Consider the following 23,466-nt stretch of genomic DNA (forward strand, 5'->3'; position numbering starts at 1 on the left):
CCACAGTTCGGGCCACCAAAGAGATTGGCGCTTTTTCCTGTAGTGTGCAAGCATGGGCACCGCTGATGGATTGCAGGGTGGTCATACCATGGAAACGAGTCATGTATATTGTGATGGAAAAATGAATCAGTCCAGCAAAGGAGGCAATATGGACAATCACAATACATTAGTAAGTTCATTGTATTAACTTTCTTTACATAATAAATGCTATTTGCTGAAGTGAGACAACCCCTTTAAAAAGAAGCATTTTTTGCACTGTCAAACATTATAAGGGAGCATATTTTGTACTGACGCATGTATTATAAGAGGGGATTTTTTGTGCTGCCGCACATTAGAAGGGAGTATTTTTTGTACTATAAAGCATTGTATAGGGGTATTTGCACTGGCACACATTATAAGGGGGTATTTTTTGTACTGGTGCACATTATAAGGAAAATTATTACTATTGGGAAACTATGGGGAAGATGCTGACTAGTATGGGCACAATGGAGGCATTATTACTATTGCGGACACTTTTAACACTAAGTACACTCTGATAGATAAATATTACTATTCGTGGGACTTTTGGGAGCACTATTACTGTGGGAGCACCCTGGCACAGTATCAGCTTAGAACAAGTATTTTGGGGGATGCTGTGCAATCCTGTCAGAGGAGCGAAGGACAGAATGGGAACTCTCCCTGACACACGCTGTGAGTTTATCACATTCAACTCACTTGTGTGTGTGGGAGAATTCCCGTTCTGGCCTCCGTAGGGCTGGAGGGAAGGGGTTAGGTTGAGAATTTGGCATTGGAGGGGGGATGCAGTTTAGATTTTTGCCTCAGGCAGCAGAAAGGCTAGATGCCCCCTGCCCGTTGCCACAAAGCACTGAAGGGGGACCCAAGCTGAATTCTTGCACCAGGGCCCATGAGCCTTTAGCTATGCCCCTGGTTGGTGTTATGATTGCTTTCAGAAGTTGCTGGAATTTTATTGGATACATTCTTCCCTCTACCCGTGAAATGTTCCCCGTGCCATTGGCTGCAACACAATCATAAAGGATGATTGATCCAGCCCCATGCTTAATGGTTGGAGAGGTATTCTTTCATGAAATTCTGTTCCCTTTTTTGTCCAAGCATACCTTTTTTTCAATGTAGCCAAAGAGTTCTGTGACCTCATCCGTCCTCAGAACTTGTTTCCAAAATACATCAGGCTTCTTTACATGTTCTTTTGCAAAGTTCTGATGCAGAAGTTTGTGGTGAGGACGCAGGAGAGGTTTTCTTGTGATGACTCTCCCATGAAGGCCAAATTTGTCACTGAACATTAGTACAATATATCACAATTCCAGATTCTGCTAAATCTTAATGAAGATCTTTTGCAATCAAGCGGGGGTTCTGATTGGCCTTTCGAGCAATCCTATGAGTAGCTGTCTCTGAAATTTTTCTTGGTCTTCCAGCACTTCTCTTGACCTCCACGGTTCTTGTTATGGACATTTCTTAATTACATTTCAAACTGAGAAAATGGCAACCTGAAACTACCTCAAAAGGAGCAAGCTGAAGGTCTTACCATGGCCCTCACAGTTCCCTGACCTGAACATCATTGAATGTTTGTGTATAGACCTCAAAAGAGCAGTGCATGCGAGACAGCCCAGGAATCTCATAGAACTGGAAGACTTTTGCAAGGAAGAATGGATGAAAATCCCTCATTTAAAGACTCTCACTTGGCTGGCTACAAAAAGCATTTAAAAGCTGTGATACTTGCCAAAGGTGGTTCTACTAGGTACTAACCATGCAGGGTGCCCAAACATTTTCTTCAGGCCCTTTTCTTTTTTGTGATTTTGAAAATGTAAAACATGAAAGTAAAAAAACTGTTTTTGCTTAAAATACACAGGGAATGTCTCATATTTAACTTTATATCTTTTGGAGATCATTTCATCTTCAACTTGCTTAACTGTCCACAATAACAGTAATTTTGACCAGGGGTGCCCAAACATTCGCATGCCTTTATATATCTACTGATGTTTATAGGAAGACAACATCTGTCAATTCCCTCCTGCATGGCTCATCTTCCTGCTGACCGAAAGTTATATAGGCCATCCCAGTTGGACAATTTTTCCGGATGCAACGTATCTGTTCCAATGATAGTAAATTTAAGCAACAAACCTCTTCTCTGCCTAGACATTTCTTAGACTGAGGTTATGGACATAAAATTATTAAACAGGGTTATGAAAGAGCAAAGAAATCCTCCCGTGGTGCACTTTTGGTGAATAATATTAAGAAGAGACAACAGACTGATGCCTCTGCAGTCGGATTTATTACCCCCTTTAATAGGGAATGGCACACCATCTGTGGTATATTGCAAAAGCATTGGTCAGTTCTTCAGACAGACAAGGATTTGGCAGCAATTTTACCCCCCTATCCCCAGATCACATGGCACAGGTCACGTAATTTGAGAGATATACTGACACATAGTCATTACATGCCACAGATGCTAAGGGGCATCTTTGGCAACAGGGGCCCAAAATGGGGTTCTTATTCATGTGGTACCTGTGCAGCCTGTAAGTACATAATTCGTTCCACCACTTTTTGGGACTCCTCTGGATGGAAAGAATACAAGACAGTACATAACATCATATGCAACACAGAAGCAGATGTGTATGTGATCACCTGCCCCTGTGATCTAAACTATATTGGCATGATCACAAGAGCCCTGCGTGGTTGCGGAGCCAGAAGGGCATGCTGGGGCGCATCAACATGGCGGACTCGCACTCATATGAGTGAAAACACAGATGGAACACAGGTGACACAATTTTCCTCATCACTCTATATATACTCTGTCTATATCATTATTCATCACCTCCTGATGAAGCCTTTGAGGTGAAATGCGCGTTGAGGTGCTTGCGCTTGAGGCCTTGTACCTTCAGCTTACTCGCCATGTCACAGGGTATGTGTATACTATGCCAATGCTCCCTTAACATTATTTCAATGATCTTTTGATATTTAGACTCTATATTTAGTATTATTACCATTCTCTAAATACAGTACATGAGCAGTAAATATTTACCATTCCTACACTATTTCCACTAGCATCTGTTACAACTGGTATAATCTGTGGATATGGTACACAGATATAGTATTAAAGCCATATGGTAATACAGATTAATTGTAACATTGCCCCCAGCTTTTTCTCTGTATCTATCTTTCATCTTGCCTGCTTGTTCTCTCCTATTTTTATTGATATTTTGTGATTATTTACATGAATGAAATCAAATATAAATTTTATAGTCCCATTGTTTGCTTTATTGATATATTTACATGGGTTCAGGGAACAGGGTATGCGCCAGAGACTTGCTAGAGTTTAGGCAGGCCTGAACCTGGGCGTTGAGGTGGGAGCCCGTCTTTAACGCGAGGCAAAAGGGGCAGCTGGTTGCTCCTGGGGCGCCCAAGTCAGATGCTTCTTGAGCTCCGCTGGCCAGTGGCGTAGCGTGTGTGTGTGTGGGGGGAAGGGGGGGGGGGGGCGTTGCCCCGGGCGCAAAATTCCAGGGGGCGCTAGCAGGGCCGCACTACCAATTAAGCAAAGTGAGGCAATGGCCCCAGGCGGCGCGGCCCTGGTGACAAGTGAGGGGCGGCGGCAGGGCACAGGGAGATGAGCGCTTCCAGTGTGGATACAGATAAATGTGCTGTGGCGGGGCAGGGGAGGGAGAGACTTCTCCCTTCCCCGTTCCTCTGATTGGCTGAGCCGTACAGCGTGGGACACAGGCTGGAAGAGGCCTGCATTGCTGCCAGCCTGATGGAGGTTAGTATAAGTGTTTATTTTTTTATATGGTACTACTTACTGGCACATGATTGGGGGGTATCTATGGGGACACTTGTAACTGGCACCTGATTGGAGGGCATCTATGGGGGCACTTGTTACTGGCACATGATTGGGGGGAATCTATGGGGGGTCCTGTTACTGGCACATGATTGGGGGGCATCTATGGGGGCACTTGTTACTGGCACATTATTGGGGGCCATCTATGGTGGCACTTGTTACTGGCACATGATTGGAGGGCATCTATTGGGTCACTTGTTACTGGCACATGATTTGGGGGGGCATCTATGTGGGCATTTTATTATTTGCACATGATTGGGGGCATCTATAGGTGTACTTGTTACTGGCACATGACTGGGGGGCATCTATGGGGGTACTTGTTACTGGCACATGATTGGGGGGCATCTATGGGGACACTTGTTACTGGCACATGTTTGGGGGCATCTATGGGAGCACTTGTTACTGGCACATTATTGGGGGGCATCTATGGGGCACTTGTTACTGGCACATGACTAGGGGGAGCATCTATTGGGGCACTTGTTATTGGCACATGATTGGGGGGCATCTATGGGGGCACTTGTTGCTGGCACATTATTGGAAGGCACTGTGGGGGCATCTATAGGGGTATTTCTTACTAGAACATTATTGGTGGCACTTTTTACTGGCACATTATTGGGTGGCACTATGGGGGCATCTATGGGGCCACATCTTACTGGCACATTATTGGAAGGCTCTGTGGGGGCATCTATAGGGGCACTTCTTACTGGCACATCTATGGGGGCACTTCTTACTGGCACATTATTGGGGGCACTATGGGGGCATCTACTGAGGCCACAAAGAAGGGGTATTTTATATAGGGGAAGGGGGGAGAGGAACACTATGGGGGCTTCTACTGAGGCCACAAAGAAGGGATATTTTATATGGGGGGCTCTGTATAGGGGCATTTTATACTGTGGCACATTATGGTGGGTACTATGGGGAAGGGGAGAGAGTACTATGTACTCTATACTATATATATATATATATATATATATAAAAGGTACTATGGGCTCATCTATGGGCACTAAGAAGGGGTATTTTATACTTGCAAATTATGGGGGACACTGATGGCATGTTGGGGGCACTGTAGGAGCACTATTACTACCATGTGTGCTCTAGCAGAGAATTATTCATATTGGTGGGACTTTTGGGAGCACTATTACTGTGGGGGCACCTTGGCACAGTATCAACTTACCACAATTATTTTTGGGGGACGTTATATTTACACTAATAGTGTCAGGGGCACTATTTGCTGGACACAGTTATTTTAGGGCACTGTGTGCCAATAATTATTGAAGGGCACTATCTGCATGGTACTTCTATTATCAGGGGGTTTATCTGTTTCTGCAGTACAGTATTGGGGAGCACAGCGGCACAGTATTGGGGGTGGTAGAATGATTTGTCCAGAAGATGGGAGGATGATGGAAAAGTAGTAAACTAAGATTTTGTTTGTCAAACTGAAGAGACGAGAAATAGCTGAAAAATGGTGGTCTGGTCTGAAGGTCTGAAAGGAGAAGATGAGGAAAGAAAACATCTACATCAAAAAGACGTCACTGGATGTAAGCGGTATGTGGTGCTGTATTACCCTGTATGTAGGAGTGGATAGAGGGGTTAGTAGTACAGTACTATCTGCACATTGTAAAAAAAAAAAAGTAATCTGCAAAATACTATATATTTGTGTCAGAAGTTGTGCTTTTTTAATTTTTAGAATAGTGATACAGCCATTTTATTTGATACTTTTGTGCTGATTCTTTTTCCCCCTCTATATTAAGAGACACTATAGTCACCAGAACCACAAGCTTTTTAATGTAAACTCTGCCTTTTCAGAAAAAAAGTCAGTATTTACATTACTGCCAAGGAACACCTCTACTGGCCACTCATCATTATTAAAGTTTACTACTCTACGAGGTGTGTGGATTGTGATTGCATGCTAGGGTGTGGGGAGGCGGGATCCAGGGGGCCCAAGAAAATTCTTGCCCAGGGTCCAATCAATATTAAAAAGATGGCCCTGGACTTAACCTGGCGTAGCATCACGGCAAGGTGACTGAGATGGCTACTACAGCTTCTGCTGCTTGTGGCGGCGGAAGGGGGGTGACTCTGTTGGGGATGGAGAGGGGCCTACCTTTCAGACATGCTGGAGGCAGACGTCTGCTCGCAGTAAGCTGCGGCAAGCTGCCTACACAGTGTTTTCTGGTAATAAAGTAATTTGTCCTCCCTTTTTGTGAGACAAAAAAATTCCCACATTTTGCCTTGATAGCAACGGTCTAAAAGCATGGCTATCCAGTAATCATCAAACTGCTTGATGTCACTGAACCACCTGTCACTGCATAAGCAAGCAGTCTACAGGTCACCATTCTGGTCAGCGTGCCAGAGAAGCCAGTTCTTTCCACCTCTGCCCTCCTTTGAAATGATTGGGTGTCACCGTCATCATCATCATCATTATCTATCTCTTCGAACTCTGACTCCTCTTCCTCCTCCTCTCGTGGCAGCAGCTCCTCCTCCCCATGGGAATTTCTCATTGTGGGTCCCCAACAGCTACAGGGTCACCTGTTGCATGTGTAACACCCCAGAGTGGTGTTACCACTCCTGCACCCTGCTACTGTCTCTAATGGGCTAACACAGTGTCATCTGTGTATTTCTGTCCAGGTCCTTTATATGATGCAATGTTAATATCTTTATGCAACTGTTATGTTCATGTAATAGGCCTGGTTCATCAGCATGTGGCAGCAAATACGGCAGAGCTATCTTAGATAGAATGAAACTTACCATTCCATTCTAACCCCCCTCTGGAGAAAAGTGGGCTGGTCCTACTTCCTGCAGGAAGGGTGGGGACCAGTTAGTTCCAGTTTAGTTTACCCCCCTGCAAAGGGAAAGGTGTGCAGGAGCACATCTCTGCTGGATGTTCCCACGCCAGCCAGAGTACCCTAAGCTCTGCTGGCCATGGAGGCAGAAGCCTAAAGAATCAGGAGCCAGGAGAAAAGTTCTGAAGATGGCTGAAGATAAGTCCGACTACAGAGTGAAGTGCAGCATAGAGAAAAAGCCAAGTTATCAAGTCAGCTTGTTAGTACAGCAGAGAGAAACAGATATAGCAGAGTTCAGTTTTCCTGCTAGTTTAATGCTAAAGCCTGCTGGAACTAAGACAAAGCCTGTAAACTGTTTGAAAAAACGTTTATTCAAAGTAAAGCTGCCATTGAACTTCATCAGGCCCCTCGTCGCTTTTCATACGAAACCCCTCCCCTTTCACCCCTCTGGCCCTCCCTAGGTTCTTCTGATTATGTCCTCCTCTTAGTGAGAAATCCAGCGCCAGCGCCATTCAACAGATTCGCCGCCCTGCGCACTTCAAGGCCAGCTAGATCGGGATGTACAGGCCGGCACATGCGCATTTAACGCTCTTGTACCTCTGCCCATAATGGGGAATGAAGTGCGCAGGCGCTGCGAATCTGTTAAACGGCGCTGGCGCTGGATTTCTCACTAAGAGGAGGATGTAATCAGAAGAACCTAGGGTGGGCCAGAGAGGTGAAAGGGGAGGGGTTTCGTATGAAAAGCGACGAGGGGCCTGGGCAACGGCCGCATGAACGCCGCTCGTGGGCACCTTCAGAAGCTAATTAACATATTGAATAAAAGTGTTTTTCTGAGAAAATCGGCGATGGACAGTAATATGGAAGGTAGCATTCTAATATGGGGAATGTAATGGAGATCCTGATGTAAGTGTTCTATAATGGTGATTTTAGGTGAAAGACTCCCTTTAAGTTGACCATAGGCCCTGGGCTGTTTCCCAAATCTGGGCCCCAACTTCCTATCACTGTACAGACTGTAAATTCAAACCCTAGACTCATATTTGTCCTCCTCACTCACTGTTTCTTTTCAGCTCTGAGAGCCTGGCAGTAAGGAAGGTAAAGTCCCCATACAAATGTGGAGAAGGATCAGGAGTAGAGATGAGCGAATTTCATATTTTGAAATTCGTTCACGCTTCGTTTGGTGGTAAAAGCAAAATTGCATCATGGATTCCATTACCAAGGACCATAACGCAATTCTATGATAGAATGCATAACGGAATGCCTTTAGAGGCATTCCGTTATTCATTCCGTCATAATAAAAGTCTGTGGCCTGCATAACAGATCTGTCCTGTTTACGTTATGCAGGGGAGTCCTCTCCTGCATAACGGAAACGGGACGGATCCGTTATGCAGGCTATAGACTTCTATTATGACAGAATGAATAACGGAATGCCTCTAAAGGCATTCCGTTATGCATTTCATCATAGAATTGCGTTATGGTCCGTAGTAACAGAATCCATTTATCAATTCTGCTTTTACCACCAAACGAAGCGTGAACTAATTTGATAACATGAAATTCGCTCATCTCTAATCAGGAGCATTGAATTTCAATGCCTGATCCTTTTGTTCTCCTGGGAGATAAGGCACTGCCAGATGTGTAATTTTATACACATACATGCTTGGCTCGGTATGTGTATGGAGGAGTCAGGAGAGAAAGCTGTAGGCTGAATGATTGTATTATCAGCCATTAGCTATTGGATTCCATTATAAAACAGCTGATAAAAAAAATAAAAGGCGCAGTAGTGCAGCGTACTCAAGTTAGGGTTAATAGTGTTCCTGGGTGTTGTAGTGCAATTGTGACCACTAACCTGAGACAGCTGACTCTCTGCAAGGCAGGTAATGGTAAGTAATGTTCGTGACGCCAGTGCCAATTAAACGGTGGCACGCCGTTTGCTGATAGCAGGAATAACTGAGGAACCACGTGATGTTAAAACAGAATTCAAACTTTAGTAGTCATCATACATGGACACAGATGGAAGCGCAGTTCCTTTGAAGACAGTTGGTTTCAATACATTTGATGCAGGCAATATATAGCAAGGTGACTTCAGAGTGTTAAACACAGGACTTGCAGTACAGGCGGCTTGCACTCTATTCCTGACTGATCCTGGAACTTAGAAACTCTTCTCCAAGGCCCGATGCCCTAGCTCTGGCTTATATCCTTGGTTTTATAATGATCAAGTACCTCCTCTGTTGTCTTTAGTACCTCTTGCTTTTCTGGACTTGCCTCTGTCTCTCTGTTTCCTCAGGCTGATTAACGGTGGTGTTCCTGCTTCTGCGTATATGAACTCAGGAGGGGAACCTTCTCCTTGGATCTGGAACCCGATTACAGGGACTGCAATACCCTCTCCTGGTCTGCAAGCTCCAGGCCTGGACTTAACTCAGACATAGTCTGATCTCTAACACAGTCTAAATTACGCTCTTCCTCTCTCTGACTGGGCCTTATATAACCTAGGGCTCCCTAGCTCCCTCTAGTGACTCAGAGCTGGAATGACACCCCTAACAGGCCTGTACATGCACATTTCACAGTAACAGGGAAATACATAGCATTACATTATGAAGATGACTTGTACCAACCTCCCCATAAATAAGGGGAAACGACAGCACACAAGTGACCCTTCTGTAGTGACGGGCATTACAGCTCCCGTACACTACATACCCCGCTGCTTTAAGCTGAGTACGACCTCATACTCCATCAGGGCCCGCCCAACTGGAATTTTCACCTGAAATAGAAAAAGACACATGCAGGCATACATATACGTAATTCATCTGCATATACATTCATATCAGGTCCAATTGGCAAAGGTGAAGGGTAATGACAAGGGGCGTCGTTCTCTTCTCTCAGGATAGTGAGTGGAACTGGGGCGCTGACCTGGCACAGCGTAACATTATTACCAGGATAGTCCATATGTGCAAATTGTCCTTAATAGAACAGCAGAAAAGATAAAACAGTATAAAAGTTCTTGGAGGCTCAAAGAACAAATATGAGTCCGTACCCAGGTTCCTTTCTTATAAATCACAGAGGCTCTCGTGCGGTGGAGTCCATCTCTGGGCACATTTCCTTAAAAACAAAGATCTCAGAGGCTCAGGTACTTTTGAGTCTATCACTGGGCACATATCCTTGGAATCCAGTTGCACAATAAAAATGACATCTAAAAACAAGTGCTGTAATACCCCTGATCAACCTGAAAAGGGGGTTAAGGGTAAAAGGTGCAACAACGGAACAGGCACAACTTGGTGTGTAATAGCAGAAGCAGGCAGGAGGTCCTGGAAACAAACTTGGCTTTGTTGACTTTATTATTTCAGTGGGTGACCACTACCACTGAGCCGTGGGTAACTGGCAGCAGCAACAAAGGACCAGAAACAAAGGACTCCTGTCCTGGAAGGGTTAACTTTTCAAAATCATCCCTTGGCAAAATAAATCAAAGGCCTAGCAGGCTAATTCACAAGGGCGCATCATAGTTGCCCAGCTCTGCTGGCAAATAAGGGCTGTAGTAGTTCTCTACAGGTGGATGTGCCCATATTACAGTGTTAGGGGGCAGCTGCAAAGTGAAGGGACCCCTAATAGGTATTGGCCCCATAGGCCTAGGGGTAAAGACTCTTGTGGACCGTACCGGTATAATTATAGTAGGCTGGGGTGGACTTGATACCGCCGCCGCAAGCGGTCCGGTGGGCTCTGTGCAGCAAGTCACAGGATTAGCGGGACTTCTTTGGGGCCTTGACGGAGCAATGTTAGCAGAAGGTGGTTTACGGGTGGTGACAGGCACCCTTACCTCGTCCTCCTTAGGCGGCGTCTGGATCCTGGCGGTGGCAATCTTGCGCAGCTCCCGCAACTTTTCCTCCAGCCGGACGATCTGGTCACCTATACTTTCAGTCTCCGAATCGCTGTCCTCTGCTGGCGCCGCCGGCGCAGGTATAGTGTAGGATGCGTCGGACGCGGCCGCTGCAGGCTCCGGTGGCGCATCTGGTCTCCTACCCTTCCGGATATTATCCAGGGTAACGCGAAGTCCTTTTAAATTTTCCATGTCTTGGATGGTTTTTTCCCGGCGAGGCAGCTCGGGGGACGGATAGGGACTCACCCATTTCTCCAACACGGTTGGCTGCCAGAATACATTAGGACCAATGAAAGAGCCCCGCTCTTGGAACGCGTGATGGGCTGGTTCTGGAGAGCGCTCAGGTGCCCGCTCGCAGCCAGAATAGTCCTCTTCTGCCTCCCAGTCCTCCGGTTCCTTCTTGGGACGGGTCACGGCAGTCGCATATGGGCCTCGCAGGCTCTCGGCAGGGGTGAATTCTACCTCCTCTCCCTCGCGGAGGTTATGCAGATGCTCAGGGAGGTAACCTCTCTTGACAGACCTCCGGTTGACGAACAAGTCTCTGCCAGTAATGTGGTCTTGTATGAACCCGTAGCCACGGGTTTTGTCAAAGGACAGCACCAACCCCTTTCTCCTTTCCAGGCGGGGTTGGGTATTGGAATGACGGTCATAAATGGACTTGGTCAGTTCTTCATATTATATTTTGGTTTTAGTATTCCTCTTTATAGCGGCCTCCCGGATCTCTGCCATTAATGCGGACCACTTGAAAGAGGGCTGAAAGAAATCTCTCCAAGAGCCATAGCAATGCTCCGGTTCTTTCCCCAGTGGCGGGCAGGCGGGTCTCTCCGGTCCCGGAGAGTAGGCCGGTGGAGCCTCCTCTGGCTCAACACCAACGACATCCGTCTTCAATAGCTCAGGCGCAGACATCTCAGCAGAGCAGTCTTTACTCTCCAACATGCTCGATCCTTCTCCGGAGAGCGTCAGGGTGGCGCCAATAAGTTCAGCCAGCTCCTCCCATTGCACTGGGAGGCCGCCCCCCAGGTATTCCAGTATGTGGAAGGCGGAGTCCATGCTGGCAGACATGCAAATGTCCAGACAGGCGGTGGCGCCTGACCTTGAACCTTTTCCCGCTTTTTCAGCAAAAAGGCGCCAACTTTTCCCGCCTTTTCGGGATGAAGATGACGCAGCAGTAAATTCAGCAAGCACAGCGGCCATCTTTTAGCAAGAAACGCTGTCTATTCACTGACAGCAAGCAGGATGGTAAAAAGTCCATAAAACCACACTCCAATGTGGCGATTTCCTTCCTCTTGATAGCGCAACACCGCACAGTGCTTTTTGGAGGTTTTAGGGACACCTCTGGTATGTTTTTCAGTCCACAAAGTCCACTTTAATAAAACAGGCAATTTGTCACTTTGGTCACAGGGCAACTGTATAAGGCACAAAGTTCACGCTTCTTGCACTAGAAAGCGTGCGTATCCTGTTCGTGACGCCAAAAGAGAGGTGCAGCGTACTCAAGTTAGGGTTAATAGTGTTCCTGGGTGTTGTAGTGCAATTGTGACCACTAACCTGAGACAGCTGACTCTCTGCAAGGCAGGTAATGGTAAGTAATGTTCGTGACGCCAGTGCCAATTAAACGGTGGCACGCCGTTTGCTGATAGCAGGAATAACTGAGGAACCATGTGATGTTAAAACAGAATTCAAACTTTAGTAGTCATCATACATGGACACAGATGGAAGCGCAGTTCCTTTGAAGACAGTTGGTTTCAATACATTTGATGCAGGCAATATATAGCAAGGTGACTTCAGAGTGTTAAACACAGGACTTGCAGTACAGGCGGCTTGCACTCTATTCCTGACTGATCCTGGAACTTAGAAACTCTTCTCCAAGGCCCGATGCCCTAGCTCTGGCTTATATTCTTGGTTTTATAATGATCAAGTACCTCCTCTGTTGTCTTTAGTACCTCTTGCTTTTCTGGACTTGCCTCTGTCTCTCTGTTTCCTCAGGCTGATTAACGGTGGTGTTCCTGCTTCTGCGTATATGAACTCAGGAGGGGAACCTTCTCCTTGGATCTGGAACCCGATTACAGGGACTGCAATACCCTCTCCTGGTCTGCAAGCTCCAGGCCTGGACTTAACTCAGACATAGTCTGATCTCTAACACAGTCTAAATTACGCTCTTCCTCTCTCTGACTGGGCCTTATATAACCTAGGGCTCCCTAGCTCCCTCTAGTGACTCAGAGCTGGAATGACACCCCTAGCAGGCCTGTACATGCACATTTCACAGTAACAGGGAAATACATAGCATTACATTATGAAGATGACTTGTACCAACCTCCCCATAAATAAGGGGAAACGACAGCACACAAGTGACCCTTCTGTAGTGACGGGCATTACAGCTCCCGTACACTACAGTAGCATATTACAGGACATATCAGTGAGTCACAAATTGACAATCAGTCTGTGAGGAAGGAAGGCTATGGAGGACACAAGGTGATATTGGCTCTGTGGGAGAAGAGTAGACGGGGAGGTCATAAAGGGTCAAGGGCTGTAAGTGGTGAGAGGGGATGGGGGCAGGTGTCAAGTGCCAGGATCTCTGTGGGGGTGCAGGGGGAGAAGCACAGTAAGTAGGTGGCATGGGCTCTGTGCATGGTGAGGCAGTAACGGGCAGGTGACATGAGCAATTTGCAAGAGCTATAGGGCAGAGACGGACACAAAGTATCAGGGGCTCTGTTAGGTGGACAGAAAGAAGGACAGAGGAAGATGACAGGGGTTACGTGGACAGAGGAGGGGGAAGGAAGCCATCAGAGGCAGTTTGTGGGTATGTTGCTGGGAGGAGGAGGGAGACCCTATCTGTAAAGGTTTCTTTAGGGGATTAGAGAAGGTTGTAGAGGGTCTGAGGAGAAAACAGCCATTATGAGAAAGGTAGAAGCATAAAAATAATAATCCTCTGTAGGTCTGTAAAGAACTCAGATAGGCAGCAGCTTCATAAACCCCAGACTTCCTTCCCTCCAACAGTGAAAAGACAGTCCACACCCACCCACTGCCTGACTGCATCTCTTCTCATTGCTGCTGCTCAATCCATCTTGTGCTTCCTGTTGCCTCAGACTCCAACTCCTTCCCACAGACAGCATGCAACAGTGCTGTGAGGGGAGGAGGGGGGGTCTAAGATAATTCACTGCTGAGGTGCTAAGTGAGGCAGTGGTGATGGCAGGTGGCCCTGCATTACATTTGCTACAGACTTTCGAGTAAACCAGCAGCAATTTTCTATTTATCATATGAGCATTTTTGACATCCATGGGCCCTCACTGAGCTTCGGGTACTGGAAGGCAACCCAAAAAGCCCATATGATAATCAGCCATTGGTAGTGGTAGTATCATGGTTTGGTCATGCTTTACTGCATCTAGGCTAGGATGGCTTTCCTTCATTGATCAAACAATACATTTTGAATTATACCTACAAATTCTAGAGAAAAAAAGTCTAAACATCTGTCCATTTCCTGAATCTTAAAAGAATGTGGGTCATGCAGCAATACAAAGACCCTCAGCAGACAAGTCGTTCTACCAAAGAATAGTTAAAGAAGAAGAAAGTTTTGGAATGGCCAAGTCAAAGTCCTGACATTGATCCAATAGAAATGTTGTGGAAAGACCTTAAGCATGGACTTCATGGGAGGAAAACCATCGATATAACAGAGTTGAAGCTATTTTGTTTGGAGGAATGGGCTAAAACTCCTCCAGGACCAATCAATCATCGGAAATGTTTTTCAGCAGTTACTGCTGCACAATGGGGTCACAGCAGATACTGAAAGCAAAGGTTCACATACTTTTGCAACTAACAGACATGTGATATTCGATAATTTTTCTCAATAAATAAATGACCAAGTCTAATATTTTTGACACATTTGTTTGATTTAGTTATTTTTATCCACTTTTAGGGCACGTGAGAAAATCTGATGTAGTTTTAGATCAAATGTATGCAGAAATATAGAAAATTCTGAAAGGTTCACAACTTTCAAGCACCACTGTATATCCTGGAAAACCCTTTAAGTTGTATTTCCAGCTATTTATTCATTGGCGTAAACTAGGAAAAAACGGCTGGCACTCGCTATGTGGTTGCACATCAAACAACTATTTATTAGTAATTAACCGCTAGTTCAACAGTAGATATTAGCAGAAATACATGCACTTTAACATTAAAATAACATTGTTAAAAGAACCCCTAAAAAATAAATAATATAAAATACAATAACACTGGACTGGTTGCGTCACAAACCGCACCAAAGTAATGTCTCTTGAGACAGTATAGTGTTCCTTTGCCAGTTTGCAGTATGTCTCCAATTCAGTGTACTGTCTCTTTAAATAAGAAAATATAGCCAAGTCCACAAGCTATTTTAGTTATTGGGGGATATCATCTCCCTCTCTATGTTTACCGTCAGTAGTTCTTGTATTACTGGATATTGTAGCCTTCAGTAGTTGGGTATGTGGTGAATTCACAGAAAAGTTTTGGCTTACCCACATAAACGACACTCCGGCCGTCTGATTCAGCCGCTTGTTCCACTGCTCGCTCTCGGCGTCCCCGCTCTCTGGCGTCTGTCACGTGGTGTACCAGAGATATCGCGGGACTTGGGAATTTCAGTCCGATATTCTTAGTCCGATATTCCTATGAGAGCTGCAGGTCGGATGAAGAAATGGAGCGCTCCACTTTGTAAAAGATACTTTAGATTTCATCCATCATATCCAGAAGCTTGATGTTGGCAGGGATATAACGCTAAACGCGTTTCGAGGACTTCAATCCTCTTCCTCAGTAGCTATATCCCTGTTGTTGAATCCCCTCCTTTTATACCGTCATGAGTGATCTGCAAAAACTGGGCTGGAATCACTTATTCTTATAATGCGATTTTTGGTGCGGTTTTGGTGCGGTTTTGAAAACGCACCTGCGTTTTTTGTGGCATCGAGACCGCAGCCTCTTAATTAGTATTAGTGTGGCCAAACCATGGTCAAAATCAAATATAACATGTCAAAAAATCAACAACAATATATACAATTTTATATAAAAGACAATTTAAAATATACCGCAGGAGATCCATCATTTATAAATAGATAAGAACAAGATAGTACTATAATCTATAAAGACTTCTATATATCCAAGGGTCTCATCCTCTACATATTGTATTCATATCTATCCTCCAATAATAGTATTCGTAGTGGAAGATAGTGTAGGTGGCTGCGTGCCTATCGGCAAGAGGGGATCACAGCGCCGGTAAACGGCCAAACATGAGATCCCCAATTGACTGAGAGGCACACCGCCTAATCTATAAGAAGCCAAAGATTTCCAGCTCGGCGTTTAAGCCTACTGGCATCAGGCTTCCAAAATTATAGATTTGCTTGGATTCTGCCCTAGACATCCGCTCAATATGGTTTCCACCCCTCCAGTGTCTATCGATTTTTTCTAAAGCCACAAAGGACAGACCTGTAGGGTCTTGTCCGTGAGCCTCTTTAAAGTGCCTTGAGAGTGAGTGTTTTTCATAACCTTTCTTAATATTGGAAATATGTTCCGATATCCTCACTCTCAAGGTCCTTTTAGTCCGTCCAATATATTGCCTTGAGCACGGGCATTGTACTAAATAAATAACGCTCACAGAATTGCATGTGAGAAATTGATCAATCTCCCATACAAAAGAATTTTGTGTGGAAGATACCCTCTTGGTATTCCTTGGAATTTTTGTAATTTTGCAGCAAATACAATGTCCACATTTGTAAAAACCTTTCAGATTAGTTAGTCTGCCAGTATTTGATGTCACTATCTTTTTAGTTTTAATCGATGGGGCTACTTTTATCCCTAAATTGGCCGCCCTCGTATATATTATCTGTGGTCTGGCTGGTATAAGCCTGCCCATTATTTTGTCTTGTAGCAAATGGTGCCAATGCCGTTTAATAATTTCTTCCACCTTCCTTCTTTGCGTCGTATAAGGAAGGATAATTCTGAACTGGGAGTCTGTTTCACTTTGTTCTGCTGTTTTTACAGTTAATAATGAGTTTCTCGGTAGTTTCCTCACTTTCTCCAATGATCCTTCTAATATATTGGTCGGATACTGTTTGGCCAGGAATTTATCCCTCAGGTGCATTGCTTCTAATTCGAACTGAGCCTCTTCGGTACAGTTCCGTTTTAATCTACGGAACTGTCCGAAGGGTACATTCAGTAACCAATTCGGCAAATGGCAACTAGAATGCAAAATGAATGCATTCCGGGCCGTAGGCTTTTGATATGTCTTACATATATATTTGTTTGCTGCTCGCATAATCGATAGATCTAAAAATTCAATTTCTGTCGCATTTGTGCTCTGGGTAAAAACCAAATTCAAGTTATTTACATTAAGTTCTATTATAAAATTGTTAAGACTATCTTGATCTCCCTTCCAAACTAAAAGAACGTCGTCGATATAACGACGCCAGAGCACCAGGCTACCCCCTCTATGCTGATCAATAGTTTCCCGTTCCCATTGTGCTAGGAACAGGTTTGCATAGCTGGGGGCAAACCTGGTGCCCATGGCTGTTCCTCTAATCTGTAAATAAAAACATCCCTCAAAATAAAAATAATTATGTTGTAAGATGTGTTTAATACCTTCTAAAATGAAATCTGATTGCTGTTTCTTCATTGTCTTATCGTTTTCCAGATGGGCTTTAATGGCTCTTATTCCTGCTTCATGGTCTATTACCGTGTAGAGGGACTTGATATCGAGTGTAGTCATAATCCAGTCCTCTCCCACGTTTAACCCTTCTAATACCTGGATAATTTGTGTAGTATCCCTCAGGTATGATATAGTTGTTTTCACCATGGGTTGTAGCCAGGTGTCTATATATCTTGATAAATTTGATGTTAAAGAGCCAATACCTGATACTATGGGGCGGCCCGGAGGACTCTCCATGTCCTTGTGTACCTTAGGAAGGCAGTAAAAGACCGGGAGTCTTCCGGGCGTCCCCATAATATACTCTGATTCTTGTTGAGACAAAATACCCATCTGGACCCCTCTCTGACAATATTCTTCTAATTTCTCACTAAATCTCGTTGTGGGATCTGTGTCCAGTTTTTTATATGTCAATTTATCAGATAATTGTCTCTCACATTCCTGTATATATTTTGCGGTATCCAAAATCACGATCGCCCCCCCTTTGTCTGCGGGGCGAATCGTGATTTTCTCATTTTTTTGTAGTTCTCTAACTGCGGACACTTCTCCATTTGTTAAGTTTTTTCTATATAATTGTCTCTCTTTTATTTTTCTGAGATCGGCTTCAACATTTTTCTGGAAGCTACCCATTTCTGGGCCAATTTCATTTCTGGGGAATTTTTTTGATTTTTTCTTTAAGTTCGTGTGTTTAAACCTTTCTTCTATTTGCGTAGTTATGGAAATCGGATTTTTAATAAAGTATTTTTTTTAGGCATATATTCCTCATAAATTTTTGGATCCCGATGTAGGTATCAAATTTGTTTAGTTGTGCGCTAGGTGCGAATTTTAATCCTTTATTTAGAAGAGAGCTTTGTGCTGGTGTAAGTGTCGTATTACTCAAATTAATAATGTTGTCCTGTTCTGTGCTATGTGGGTTTACCTGTGAGTCCTTCTTTTTCCTCCCCCTTCGTGTCTTATTGATTCTGATTGGTGATTGTGATATGTTTGTTTTTGATTTTCCCTCTGAGTGTATATCGGTGGTGTTCTCTGGTGATCCCTCTGTCCTAGTGGACGTGTTTGGTGCGGTGTATAGTAGGACTCTTCCTGTCTGTGGTGGTTGTGATGCCTCAAATTGTACTGATGTTTCTGTGGTGATTGTGCCCTCCTGTTGTGTTCTGGTGTTCGTAGGTGTCTGGATTTTACTCTTGGTGAGTGGTGAGGTGGGGTCCCATCTAAAAAAGGCTGCTGCGCCAATGTTTCAAACCTATTCCTAGTTGGTATTATAGGTTTAATTTGTTCTACAGGGGGTCTGTCTCTATTGTCCAATTTGTTCTGATCTTTATATACTGTTTTGGGGACAAAATTGTGTTTTTTACTCTTTTTTGTAATTATTTCGGATTCTATTTTGTCCAAATTTTTACATATTCTGTCTTGCCATAAATTCATAATACTATCTTTGGGTAGTGAATCTATTTTTATTTTCATCCTATTGATTTCGTCAGTAATATTTCCCAACATTTGTACTCTCCTTTTTATAATTAGTTCAACTAGTGCCCTTGATTGTATATGCAGGAGGTTAGCCCATTCAAGGTTAAATTCCTCCCCATATAAATCCTGTGCTGGAGTTTTCAATAGTTGCAGGCCTTTTGGGATCCTATCTTGATCTAAATATTGGCGTAAGGATCTAATCTCCCAATTGTGTTTTAGTTGTTTGATAACCAAATGTTCTAATTCTCTAAATATATCATGTACAGATTTGGTCTCTGTATTTTCCATTAATGGAACTTCAAATAGAAAAGTGTCCACTTTTTGTTTTTTTAGTTCGATGTGATTCCACATATCCATCCTGAGTATGGTGGGAGCTAAATCCACAAGGAGTGATAAGAAAATAGAAATATAGAAAATATGTGGATAGCTCACCACCCTCCTCGGTACGGTAGGGGTGCTCTAGCCGAAGGACTGCTCACTCAGTCAGTCCAAGAGATATGCGTAAACTAGGAAAAAACGGCTGGCACTCGCTATGTGGTTGCACATCAAACAACTATTTATTAGTAATTAACCGCTAGTTCAACAGTAGATATTAGCAGAAATACATGCACTTTAACATTAAAATAACATTGTTAAAAGAACCCCTAAAAAATAAATAATATAAAATACAATAACACTGGACTGGTTGCGTCACAAACCGCACCAAAGTAATGTCTCTTGAGACAGTATAGTGTTCCTTTGCCAGTTTGCAGTATGTCTCCAATTCAGTGTACTGTCTCTTTAAATAAGAAAATATAGCCAAGTCCACAAGCTATTTTAGTTATTGGGGGATATCATCTCCCTCTCTATGTTTACCGTCAGTAGTTCTTGTATTACTGGATATTGTAGCCTTCAGTAGTTGGGTATGTGGTGAATTCACAGAAAAGTTTTGGCTTACCCACATAAACGACACTCCGGCCGTCTGATTCAGCCGCTTGTTCCACTGCTCGCTCTCGGCGTCCCCGCTCTCTGGCGTCTGTCACGTGGTGTACAAGCGGCTGAATCAGACGGCCGGAGTGTCGTTTATGTGGGTAAGCCAAAACTTTTCTGTGAATTCACCACATACCCAACTACTGAAGGCTACAATATCCAGTAATACAAGAACTACTGACGGTAAACATAGAGAGGGAGATGATATCCCCCAATAACTAAAATAGCTTGTGGACTTGGCTATATTTTCTTATTTAAAGAGACAGTACACTGAATTGGAGACATACTGCAAACTGGCAAAGGAACACTATACTGTCTCAAGAGACATTACTTTGGTGCGGTTTGTGACGCAACCAGTCCAGTGTTATTGTATTTTATATTATTTATTTTTTAGGGGTTCTTTTAACAATGTTATTTTAATGTTAAAGTGCATGTATTTCTGCTAATATCTACTGTTGAACTAGCGGTTAATTACTAATAAATAGTTGTTTGATGTGCAACCACATAGCGAGTGCCAGCCGTTTTTTCCTAGTTTACGCATATCTCTTGGACTGACTGAGTGAGCAGTCCTTCGGCTAGAGCACCCCTACCGTACCGAGGAGGGTGGTGAGCTATCCACATATTTTCTATATTTCTATTTTCTTATCACTCCTTGTGGATTTAGCTCCCACCATACTCAGGATGGATATGTGGAATCACATCGAACTAAAAAAACAAAAAGTGGACACTTTTCTATTTGAAGTTCCATTAATGGAAAATACAGAGACCAAATCTGTACATGATATATTTAGAGAATTAGAACATTTGGTTATCAAACAACTAAAACACAATTGGGAGATTAGATCCTTACGCCAATATTTAGATCAAGATAGGATCCCAAAAGGCCTGCAACTATTGAAAACTCCAGCACAGGATTTATATGGGGAGGAATTTAACCTTGAATGGGCTAACCTCCTGCATATACAATCAAGGGCACTAGTTGAACTAATTATAAAAAGGAGAGTACAAATGTTGGGAAATATTACTGACGAAATCAATAGGATGAAAATAAAAATAGATTCACTACCCAAAGATAGTATTATGAATTTATGGCAAGACAGAATATGTAAAAATTTGGACAAAATAGAATCCGAAATAATTACAAAAAAGAGTAAAAAACACAATTTTGTCCCCAAAACAGTATATAAAGATCAGAACAAATTGGACAATAGAGACAGACCCCCTGTAGAACAAATTAAACCTATAATACCAACTAGGAATAGGTTTGAAACATTGGCGCAGCAGCCTTTTTTAGATGGGACCCCACCTCACCACTCACCAAGAGTAAAATCCAGACACCTACGAACACCAGAACACAACAGGAGGGCACAATCACCACAGAAACATCAGTACAATTTGAGGCATCACAACCACCACAGACAGGAAGAGTCCTACTATACACCGCACCAAACACGTCCACTAGGACAGAGGGATCACCAGAGAACACCACCGATATACACTCAGAGGGAAAATCAAAAACAAACATATCACAATCACCAATCAGAATCAATAAGACACGAAGGGGGAGGAAAAAGAAGGACTCACAGGTAAACCCACATAGCACAGAACAGGACAACATTATTAATTTGAGTAATACGACACTTACACCAGCACAAAGCTCTCTTCTAAATAAAGGATTAAAATTCGCACCTAGCGCACAACTAAACAAATTTGATACCTACATCGGGATCCAAAAATTTATGAGGAATATATGCCTAAAAAAATACTTTATTAAAAATCCGATTTCCATAACTACGCAAATAGAAGAAAGGTTTAAACACACGAACTTAAAGAAAAAATCAAAAAAAATTCCCCAGAAATGAAATTGGCCCAGAAATGGGTAGCTTCCAGAAAAATGTTGAAGCCGATCTCAGAAAAATAAAAGAGAGACAATTATATAGAAAAAACTTAACAAATGGAGAAGTGTCCGCAGTTAGAGAACTACAAAAAAATGAGAAAATCACGATTCGCCCCGCAGACAAAGGGGGGGCGATCGTGATTTTGGATACCGCAAAATATATACAGGAATGTGAGAGACAATTATCTGATAAATTGACATATAAAAAACTGGACACAGATCCCACAACGAGATTTAGTGAGAAATTAGAAGAATATTGTCAGAGAGGGGTCCAGATGGGTATTTTGTCTCAACAAGAATCAGAGTATATTATGGGGACGCCCGGAAGACTCCCGGTCTTTTACTGCCTTCCTAAGGTACACAAGGACATGGAGAGTCCTCCGGGCCGCCCCATAGTATCAGGTATTGGCTCTTTAACATCAAATTTATCAAGATATATAGACACCTGGCTACAACCCATGGTGAAAACAACTATATCATACCTGAGGGATACTACACAAATTATCCAGGTATTAGAAGGGTTAAACGTGGGAGAGGACTGGATTATGACTACACTCGATATCAAGTCCCTCTACACGGTAATAGACCATGAAGCAGGAATAAGAGCCATTAAAGCCCATCTGGAAAACGATAAGACAATGAAGAAACAGCAATCAGATTTCATTTTAGAAGGTATTAAACACATCTTACAACATAATTATTTTTATTTTGAGGGATGTTTTTATTTACAGATTAGAGGAACAGCCATGGGCACCAGGTTTGCCCCCAGCTATGCAAACCTGTTCCTAGCACAATGGGAACGGGAAACTATTGATCAGCATAGAGGGGGTAGCCTGGTGCTCTGGCGTCGTTATATCGACGACGTTCTTTTAGTTTGGAAGGGAGATCAAGATAGTCTTAACAATTTTATAATAGAACTTAATGTAAATAACTTGAATTTGGTTTTTACCCAGAGCACAAATGCGACAGAAATTGAATTTTTAGATCTATCGATTATGCGAGCAGCAAACAAATATATATGTAAGACATATCAAAAGCCTACGGCCCGGAATGCATTCATTTTGCATTCTAGTTGCCATTTGCCGAATTGGTTACTGAATGTACCCTTCGGACAGTTCCGTAGATTAAAACGGAACTGTACCGAAGAGGCTCAGTTCGAATTAGAAGCAATGCACCTGAGGGATAAATTCCTGGCCAAACAGTATCCGACCAATATATTAGAAGGATCATTGGAGAAAGTGAGGAAACTACCGAGAAACTCATTATTAACTGTAAAAACAGCAGAACAAAGTGAAACAGACTCCCAGTTCAGAATTATCCTTCCTTATACGACGCAAAGAAGGAAGGTGGAAGAAATTATTAAACGGCATTGGCACCATTTGCTACAAGACAAAATAATGGGCAGGCTTATACCAGCCAGACCACAGATAATATATACGAGGGCGGCCAATTTAGGGATAAAAGTAGCCCCATCGATTAAAACTAAAAAGATAGTGACATCAAATACTGGCAGACTAACTAATCTGAAAGGTTTTTACAAATGTGGACATTGTATTTGCTGCAAAATTACAAAAATTCCAAGGAATACCAAGAGGGTATCTTCCACACAAAATTCTTTTGTATGGGAGACTGATCAATTTCTCACATGCAATTCTGTGAGCGTTATTTATTTAGTACAATGCCCGTGCTCAAGGCAATATATTGGACGGACTAAAAGGACCTTGAGAGTGAGGATATCGGAACATATTTCCAATATTAAGAAAGGTTATGAAAAACACTCACTCTCAAGGCACTTTAAAGAGGCTCACGGACAAGACCCTACAGGTCTGTCCTTTGTGGCTTTAGAAAAAATCGATAGACACTGGAGGGGTGGAAACCATATTGAGCGGATGTCTAGGGCAGAATCCAAGCAAATCTATAATTTTGGAAGCCTGATGCCAGTAGGCTTAAACGCCGAGCTGGAAATCTTTGGCTTCTTAT

This window comes from Bufo bufo, chromosome 5, assembly GCF_905171765.1.
Source record: "Bufo bufo chromosome 5, aBufBuf1.1, whole genome shotgun sequence".
NCBI classification, from domain to species: Eukaryota; Metazoa; Chordata; class Amphibia; order Anura; family Bufonidae; genus Bufo; species Bufo bufo.